General features: G+C 38.7%; 1 pseudogene; it reads right to left on the reverse strand.

Annotated features, from left to right (window-relative positions):
• Positions 1-10,687, reverse strand: part of LOC132303562 (uncharacterized) — a 52,115-nt pseudogene that overhangs the window by 8,738 nt on the left and 32,690 nt on the right.

A 10,687-nucleotide genomic window follows, 5' to 3' on the forward strand; every position in this document is an offset into this window, starting at 1 on the left:
GTGCTTAAAAGATGTCGAGAGACAAATCTTGTTCTTAGTTGGGAAAAGAGCCATTTCATGGTTCAAGAAGGCATTGTTTTAGGTCATGTCATCTCTGAGAGGGGGATTGAGGTAGATAAGGTGAAAGTTGAGCTCATTTCTGAATTACCTCCACCTTCAACGGTGAGAGAAGTTCGCTCCTTTCTAGGTCATGCCGGCTTCTATCGCCGTTTCATCAAGGACTTTAGCAAAATTGCTCGACTGCTGTGCAATCTTCTGGCCAAGGAAACCCCTTTTGCCTTTGATTGAACATGCCTAGATGCCTTTCATAAATTGCGTGCTTTATTGTCATCTGCTCCTATCATGCAACCTCCCAATTGGTCATTGCCATTCGAAATCATGTGTGATGCTTCTGATTATGCCATGGGGGCAGTTTTGGGGCAAAGAGTGGGTAAGCTTCCTTGTGCCATATACTATGCAAGTAAAACTTTCTCGGGAGCTCAATTGAATTACTCCACTACCGAGAAAGAGTTACTTGCCGTGGTATATGCCCTTGATAAATTTCGATCCTACCTCTTAGGGTCAAAAGTTGTTTATTCTGATCATGCTACTTTGAGGCATCTTTTGACAAAAAGAGAAACAAAACTTAGGTTAACTAGATGGATTCTGCTTCTTCAGGAATTTGACTTTGAAATCAAGGACAAGAAAGGCACCGAGAATGTGGTTGCCGATCATCTTTCTAGGTTATCAATAGAGCCTTTCCCTAGTCTACCAATTTGTGACTCATTTCCGGATGAACAACTCTTTCAAATTTCCAATGGGAAAATGCCTTGGTTTGCCGACATTGTGAATTATTTGGCAGTAGGCAAGCTACCAACTTCTTGGTCGAAGAATGAGAAAAATCGTTTCTTTGCCAACATTCGTAATTACTATTGGGAAGACCCTGTCTTATACCGATATTGTCCGGATCAAATTGTGAGGAAATGCATTCCGGAGAGTGAAATTCCGAGTGTCCTAGTGTTTTGTCATACTCTTGCATGTGGTGGGCATTTTAGTGCAAAGAAGACCGCCTTGAAGGTTCTTCAAAGCGGGCTCTTTTGGCCCACTATTCATAGAGATGCCTACAATTTTTGTAAATCGTGTGAGAGATGTCAAAAAATAGAGACAATGTCTAGAAGAGATATGATGCCATTGACCAATATACTTCTTGTTGAAATCTTTGATATATGGGGCATTGATTTAATGGGTCTATTTCCTATGTCCTATGGCTTTCAATACATTCTTCTTGCCGTTGATTATGTTTCCAAATGGGTGGAAGCATGTGCTACCAAAACAAATGACCACTCCGTGGTCATTCAATTCATCAAATCCAATATCTTTGCTCGTTTTGGTATGCCAAGGGCTATAATAAGTGATGGGGGAAAATATTTTTGCAATCAATTCTTGAGGCACTTATTTCTTAAATACTCCGTCACTCATAAGGTAGCCACTCCCTACCATCCTCAAACAAGTGGACAAGTTGAAGTGTCTAACCGGGAAATTAAGCATATTCTTGAGAAAACGGTTAACACTACCCGAAAGGATTGGTCAAGGAAGTTAAATGATGCTTTGTGGGCTTATCGGACGGCATATAAGACCCCCATTGGCATGTCTCCTTATAGGCTTGTATATGGAAAGCCTTGTCATCTCCCGGTTGAGTTAGAACACAAAGCCTTTTGGGCGGTTAAAAAGCTCAATTTTGACCTTGATAAAGCCGGAGAGAATAGGCTTCTTCAATTGAGTGAGTTAGAAGAATTGAGACACAATGCCTATGACAATGCCAAACTCTACAAAGAGAGAACCAAAACCTTTCATGACAAGCATATTGTGAAAAAGACTTTGGAACCCAGTCAAAAAGCTTGGCTTTTCAACTCTAGACTTAAACTCTTTCCGGGGAAATTGAGAACTAAATGGGAAGATCCTTATGAAATCATCTCTGTTGCACCTCATGGGGTAATTGAAATCAAAATTTTGGAAAAGGGAAACATTTTTAAGGTTAATGGGCAGAGGTTGAAACCTTACATCGAGGGTCAAGTCTTTCAAAAGACATTTTGAAGCTGCACATTTAGTTGACCCGGTGTATGAGCACATAGAACATTGCATTGACAAGGAACCAAAGACTCCTTTTGAGCTTAATCCAACGAGTTCTTCAAAGAACCGTTTGTTGGGAAAAGTTCAAAGTACTCATCACCCCAACAAGGAGGGGATGCATCACAAGATCTTTGATCCGGGCTAAAAGAGCCCAATGTCTTGCTAAAGACGTTAAAGACTAGCAAAAGCATTCACAGGGTGTCAAAACCCTATTCCTCCTCCATTTCTATCTTTCATTTCATTTCTTGCGAAGTCTAGATACTTGTTTTTGGTTCATATGCATTTTAAGGAACTTTGGTGAGGATTGCATAATCTTTTATGTCATAATTGAGCATTTGGCAAAGTTCGATCGATCTCACATTGGAGTTCGATCGATCGAATTGTGGATTGCACTCAACATTTAGAAAAATTTTGAGCCTGCATCCAAATCACCTCTCTATCCCATCGTTCGAACCAACTCCAAGATCGATCAGATATCTTCAATCGATCCAACTTCCAGGTTCGATCGATCTCAGGACTCAACACTTAGAAAAATTTTGAGCCTGCATCCACCTGCATCCAAAATTAGCTCTCTGTCCCATCGTTCGAACCAACTCCAAGATCGATCAGATATCTTCGATCGATCCAACTTCCAGGTTCGATCGATCTCAGGACTCAACACTTAGAAAAATTTTGAGCCTGCATCCACCTGCATCCAAAATCAGCTCTCGGTCCCATCGTTCGAACTCATTTCATAATCGATCTAAAAAATCTTCGATCGATCCAACTTTAAGGTCAGATCGATCTCAAGTTCCAGCACTTAGCCATTTTCTAAACCAAAAAACCTGCATACTCTTGCCTCTGCTGGATCGATCGAATTATTGTTTCGATCAATCTCGGCTTTGCATTTCATTATTCTGACTTTTATTTGACTTTATTTTGAGAGAGAGAAAGTTCGATCGGTCCAACACTACCTTTCGATCGATCGAACTAATGAGCAATAGTCTTTAAACAGAATTAATGATACTATTTCATTCTCTCTCTTCTTGGATCTTCCTCCTTTTCACAGTCCATCCCTCCTCTCTTCGATTCAAGGTAAGATCCAAGACCCTAGAGCTGTCTTCACACCTTGCTTTGTTAAGAATATGCTTTTAGTGTCTGATTTGTTCAAATTTTCATGAAGATTAGTGGCCATGGATGAAGCTTTAAGTCTTTCGTGTACATATGTCTATATCCATCTTTATGCCATGTCCATTGTCACGAGTTTTTCTGATTTTTGGGAGTGTGGACCATTCCAGGTGATTGGAATTGATGTTTGTTGTGTACCTGGGCCCTCGAACATGTTCATGTGGGTCCCTTGCTTCCACAGTCACAGATCTGTAACTCCTTGTTTTTCACAGAACACAGTTCGATCGATCGAACTTGTGTTTTCGATCGATCAAATCTAGGAGATCGATCTCACTTCTTTTCTAATCGATCGAATTTCACATACACACTTCATTCATCTGGTATTCACTTCATGCTATCATATCTATGCCCAATGCCTGTGATATTCCACATTGGAAGCAATTCATACTTATATTGCTTAGCATGCTTCACATCCCATCACTTGCATAGATTCATGTCATCTCTATTTTGTCTATCTTATTTGACATACATGTTTCTATTGTGCTTTTAATTATTTATTACTAGCACTCACTCCCATTACAAGATTTCCTTTTGTAGATCATGACTAAGAATGACAACTCTTCCACTTCAGCCACACCAGAGGCTCATGATCAGACATGTCGCTTAGAAGAGCACCTTCAGAGTTTGGAGGATATGCTGGTTGCCCTTAGAGCCGACCTTGCTACCCTTTGTTTAAATATGATGGCTGCCATTAGAGCTGACGTTGCTCGCTTCCATACAGAGATCTTGACTGCCATTGATGACTTAGCCAGGGAGATCCGTGGAGCTCCCTTTGCCTGAGACTTCCCGTCTCTTTATCTTTTTATGCTCTCTATATATGTTGTGTGTCTGCTACACTTATGATACTATTATTTTTGCAGCCGGGTCTGTCGGCTTTGACATTGGATGTATTGCACTTTATTTTTGTTTTTATCTATGATGGATGTCGTATGCTTTTATTGATACATCTGTCCTTTTAACTCCATTGGGTGCATCACAGTGACTTCAGTGAGAGAGTGCTACCCAATTTCCAGGACCACCCTTATACCTCTCTCATTTCATTATCTGTTTATCCCATTTACACTTGCATGACCACTGTGCACTGATTATCCCATTTTGTTATCTGATAAGTTTATCCAAGTGCCAATTTTCAGGACCACAGTTTATCCCAAGTTTTTTTTTTTTTTGGGGGGGGGGGGGGGGGGGGCCTATGCCACCCACTTCGGATACTTCAGTCCCGATCATTCTTGCTTAGTTGCACTGGTATACTCTTTCCTTTGTTCTCTTTGCACATTGAGGACATTGTGCAATTTAAGTTTGGGGGAAATGTTGCTCTACAGTGTTAGTTTTAAATTTAAATTTTTAGCATGACTTGTGTATTTGAGGGATATTTCTATGATTGGCCTATATCTAGCTATGATTTTGATCTTTTGAGGACTATATTGCTTAAAATTTAAAAATTGCTTGACTTGAGAGGCCAATACTCCTTGTATGCCTTGTGGAAGCCATTTAGGAGTAAATTTTTCGAAAGATTGATATCTTGCTTGCATTTGTGGTCCTCATCATCTTGATTTTGTGATTGTTTTGAGATTCACTCTAGTCTTCTACACTAGCACCGTCGCACACTAGCATTCATTTATGGGGTACATGCTTTGTTGATTATTGAATTGGTTATATCCCAATTGGGCTAGTAGTGCATTGAAAGCTTTCATTCTTAATAAAGGTGAATAACAACCCCTTTTCACTAAGTAACCGGGATTCTAGCCTCATTAAGCACTGAACTTCTCGCGCCGAAAGGTGGAGGGCCCAAACTCTAGGTTAATAATTGAACTTCCTTACAAAAAAAAAAAAGAAAAAAAAGAAGAGCAAAAGCAAAAGCAAAAGCAATAAAAAGTGAGGACTTCTCCCAAATGGTAAGAAGTGGGAAATGATTAGATGGTTGTTGTCTTGATTTGTAACCTAGTTGATTTGAGCTTGTAAGTCCGTAGGGGCGTTTGAACACCTAGTGCCCTAAAGTCGTCTGGTTTGGGAGTCATTGACCTAACGCTCGACCTCATGAATCGCTAGAAAGCTTAAGAGATCAACACATTGCACTATGCTTCCATCTTTAATCCTTTAAAAAAAAAAATAAATAATATCGAGTGAAAAGAATAAGTGCACCTAGAACAATAAAACTTTAATAAAAGGTCCACTTTTTGTCTTGATGATTGGTATTAGATTTGTATGCTAGTTTGAGGGTAAGGATGTGATTAATTCTTTAGTTGGCTAAGATAGCAACACATTGATGCCGGTCCACTCAAAAGAATTCTAGAGTTGTTTTGATTTGCATGATCATTTTCTTGATGTGTGGAGGACCATATTTGCTTGCTTGATGTTGAGATTTTGGGAGATTGCTTGGAAAGGGTTGAAAAATTGCATACTTAAGGTAGTTTTCTCCCGATACTTGTTTGCAATATTGGTACCTCTTTTGAAAGAATGAGCTTAATGTTTGTGGGTATCATTTCTGGAAACCCTCACGAGACTTCACTCGTCCACTAGGGGTAACCTAGGGGTTTAAAAGGCTTGTTGCATATGCTAAATACAATTGTGTTCCCTACGAAAGTGGCATTATCCATTTATTGTTTTCTAGTTTATAGTTGTATAGTTGTTCATTTCATTCCTTTACTTTCTAGTTCATTGCTAGGGACTAGCAATATTTAAGTTTAGGGGTGTGATGAGCACTGAAAAGTGCGTATTTAAACTCCTTAAGCTTAGGCATTCTACTACCTTTATCTATCTTACTTTGCCGTTTTAGATTGATTTCGTATTATTTCCATTTTCAGGCACTTATCCCGAAAATAAGCTAACTCAGCCAAATAAGAGCTTAATTGAAGCAATTCTGAGATTTAACAAAGAAAGGAGCAAAGTGGAGGAAGAAAGAAGCAAAATGAAGCAAAGCAGCAAGTTCGATCGATCCAAGTCCAAGGTTCGATCGATCGAACAATGATCGATCTCAGTACTTCAAGATAGATCCAAGCCTTGACCCAAAAGCACTTAAGTCTAAAAGTTCGATCGATCCAACATCATTCTATCGATCGAACACCTTTGTCCTTATCCAAATGATTGATCTTATCCATAGCTGTCCACCCACTAACCACCTTTTGTCCTTTTCCCAAAAATATCTCCCAAAATATCTCGGATTTGTCTTTTCCCAAAAAGCTCAGCCAGTTGGATCGATCCAGCCTCAGTTTGATCGATCTCAGCCAGTTCGATCAATCCAAGTCCAAGGTTTGATCGATCGAACTTTCTCCAAGTGCAAAAAGTTAAAATTCCAGCTCATTGAAAGTTGTCCTTTATCCAATCATTGGAGAATATTGTGTGCACGACCCTAGCTCATTTGGGGAGTGATTTTAACCCACCTATATAAGGATAAGGATTGCTTTTTAGTAAGGATATAGATAGATGGATAGATGGAGAGGGGAGCCAACATTTATATTCATATCATCTCTTGGAGAGGAAGCTTAGAGGAGGAAGAGGCTAGAGACACCATTGGAGATCTTCGTCAACAAGGAGCAAACCTCTTCCATGGAATTAGCCCTTGAGGGTTAGAGCATCATCACCATGAGGGGCTAGACATCCTCTTGGGGCTAGAGTTAGCCCCAAGCATGCTTTCTATATCTTAATCTTGTGTATTATTGAGGAATTAGTGTTGTAATTGATGTTTTGACACTTTGATATATATAGATCTTGTTTATTCAATGATTTATGTAGTTTAATGCTTCCAATTGGTTATTTCATTCTATCTATATGTCTATGTATGCTAGAATAGATGTTCATGTGCTTATCTCTAGATTTTGTGTTATTAATGCATATCTATGTGTATTGATGCTATAGATTTAGAGATTGTAAAAACATTGTGCTTAAAAGAATGCTCTTGTGATTTTCTAGATGGTCCATGCTTACTTCTTGATGGATTATGCCTCTCCCTTAGCTTAGTTAGTTTAATTTCATGCCACTAGTTTAATTGTAGTGTAGTGTTAGCATAATTGTTAGATGAGAGGACAATCCATGCTAGTTGTTTGATGTTCCATACTTTTGAATACAAGTAGCATATGTCTTTAACCTTGTGGTGTATTTGGCTTGTGAACTTAATGAAAGGATTAATGACTTGCTAGATATGTTGTGCTTCTCACATGCCATTTAGACAATATATACTTAATTGCTATATGTATTGTGCTTTTCACATGTTGATTAGACAATGTATGCTTAAATTGGTCACCCCTGCTAATTGAATCAACCAAGCACATACACACAAATATTGCAACACACTTTACCCTCATTAGTCACTAGTTGGAAGTGTAGAAAAGCATTGCTTGGTGATGACCTCTAAACCCCAAGATCTCTCTCTCTTTTGCTTACTCTTGTTACATTCAATCACTTAGTTTAATTTAGTTGCTCTCTAGTTTACTTAACCAACCAACCATTTGCTGATCACTCGACCTAGAAACCCTAGTTGCATTTTCACATTCAAGTACGACTCCAATCCCTTGGGACGACCCCTTCTCACTCATACTACAGAGTATAGGTGTTAAGTGGTTTATAAATTTAACTATGATGCCCACTTGACACTAATTTCCAAACTCAAGGTGTTGTGCATTATTTTGTGCACACCAAGGGGAGAGCATCACCACATACCTCAGTGTATGTCACATAGATTGGACATCCAAAAATTATTCAACACTCTGTGACAAAGGACATTATCCAATTTTGGTCCTACCACAACAAGGTCTTTAGGAGGGGGGACTCAAGACAATCCTAAGATTTGGTATTTCACAAAGTGGCTGCTCTAAGACTCGAACTTGTACCAATGAGTTAAACTGCCGAAATAGGCAATGTACCTCTCAACATTTCCATCACAATTAAGTGATTCGCAATTATTAACCATATTATTGTTGAGGAGAAGAATGGAAAAAGAAAAAGGCGGATTGAGGGGGCATAGACTCCTAGTGCCTAAATCATTTAACTTATTGTATTTTCAAAAGAGTCAGCTAAAAGACTATATAATAAAATTCGGCAAAAATTATTCATGATTCGGACCTGACATAAACGCAACTTTTTAAATAGTCCAGCCTTGAAAAATATATGAGACATAAAAATTAAATAAAATGTCTTGACTATATGCGCAGAAATATCCATCAGCATACTGGTGATAATTTGTTTCCAGTAAAGCTCCATGAACTACAGTTGCTTTTCATCAATCAAACATTTAAAGTTTTAAAATGCAAATTAACAGCCTCTGATACATGAACATAGGTGATGGACCACCAGTCCTACAGGCTAAACCTACTCCATTAAGTCCTCTTCCCTTGTGAAGAGAAACCATCATTAGCTGTAATAGCAGAATAGCCAAAAGTACTCGAGCAATTCTACCTTACTTTTTGACAACAAAATGACAGAAATGCTCGTCCATAAAATAACTTAATCGCTTTGATTTGGAACTACATGAACCTCAAAGGTACTAGACGCTAACGAAGAACATGCGATACCCATTAACAAGCGAATTGCATTTTGATGCTATGCACAAAAGTCCTTAGAATGGATTCATTCTTATGAATGTCATCTGCTTCATTAGAATCATTACCTCCATTCATGGACACAAATGCAACCACAAACAATCAAAAATAAGAACAGCCATTTTACGCTGTGCCTCATAACTTGTCAATGCAAAGCAATTTCCCCAAGTTACTCAACCAGTGTATGAAATGCAACTAGCAATACTCAACATGAAACCACTACTAATACACGCACGCAAATAGAAAATTGATGCATTTGTAATTATTTTGCTTAATCCAATCAAAATAGAAAATTAACTTTTAAAATTGATCAATTTGTTATTTAAAGCTCTTAATACTACTTATATGTAGTTTTCCCTAAAATCAACCACGTCAGCAAATGGGTTTTGCACTACTTCTCTTGGGTTACCCAACCTCCAAGGCCCAACTTGATAAGCCCAAAGGAGTCATCATTTGTCTCTCTGCCCACTTATGGGCCAGTCAAATCTGCATCTCCGGCTCAACACGTGGCCTACTACAAATAAGGATTTGTGATTAAGGTCCATCAATTACACCGATGAGATCTACTATGTCGAAAGACCTTGAAAATTTACCATGCCAGCCTTCACACAGTTCAACGGTACTAGAGATCCTTCCCAACACCTCGATCACTACTCCCAGAAGATGGCCATGGATAACCACAATGATGCACTCATGTGCAAAGCATTCCCAACCAGCCTGACAGGAGCAGCACTAGAGTGGTTCAAAAATAGACCACACAAATCGATCTCGAACTATAAAACTCTGTGCACTATATTCTTGGCACAATACTGTGACAATAAGAAACAGAAGAAGACTATCGCTAGCTTGTTCACTATCAGGTAAAAGAAGGGAGAACCTTTATAGGATTTCCTATCCATATATAATATGGAAGCTTCAGAGATACTGGACTGTCATACCTCAATAGCTGTGGAAGCATAAGGTCCTCTGATTCGATCTCCTTTTTGGTTGGTTGGATCCAAAGGCTACACGAGCTTGATCTTGAATCACCGTGGAATTTGGATGAAAAATGACACGTCTTTGGATGTGCTTGTTGTTGATCACTGTGGAATTTGATGAAGAATGGCACGGTTTGATGTGCTTGGTGTTCTTCGCCTTCAGGTTTGGACGTTGGGGATGGGATGAGAGTTTCTGTATTTATCTTCGGAATTCTGGATTTCTAAATTTTGAATTTGTCTAGATTTTTGAGTCTCTGGATTTTTGAGTCTCTGAATTCTAAATTCTGAATTCTCCCCTTTCCCCTTCCTCCAGGCCTCTATTTATAGGCTTCTTGGATTAATAGGATGATGACACGTGTCCTCTCCTGATAAGGATAAATTTATAACTGGGCCAGGCCGGTTATATTATAATAATTATCCTTAAAAATAATTATTCTAAATATATTTTATTAGGAATAATTATCTTTTCACGTAATCATTTAAGCTGGGCTAATTAAATAATTTAAGTGGACCAAGCTTGGGCCAGTTAAATAACTTAATTAAACATTAAACCTATATTTGATGGGTTAATTTGTCAAAACCAAAGCCCACTAAAATTTTTATGTCTACAATAACAAAAGCAGTTTTCAAATAACTACAGATCATGCCTTTATCATAAGAGTAAGCATTGTGCCAATCCCCATGTGCACGCCCTTGCGCGCGGCGCGCGCATGGGGGTTAGCCCTGGTGCCCCTTGGTCGCGGCGATGCTCATTTTTGTTTTTGGTCATTCTCTCCTGTCCGGACTCCAAATCAAGTGATTCTTGAGTCTATTTTCGTTAATTTTTTATTGTCTATCTAATGGTGTGCTCGGTTGCACCCATAACTTTCTTAAAATTATCATTTTACCCCTAGGGTTAAACTT

Source organism: Cornus florida, unplaced genomic scaffold, assembly GCF_030987335.1.
Source record: "Cornus florida cultivar Cherokee Brave unplaced genomic scaffold, ASM3098733v1 CherokeeBrave_3.0.0_Hap2_Chr04, whole genome shotgun sequence".
Taxonomy (NCBI): domain Eukaryota; kingdom Viridiplantae; phylum Streptophyta; class Magnoliopsida; order Cornales; family Cornaceae; genus Cornus; species Cornus florida.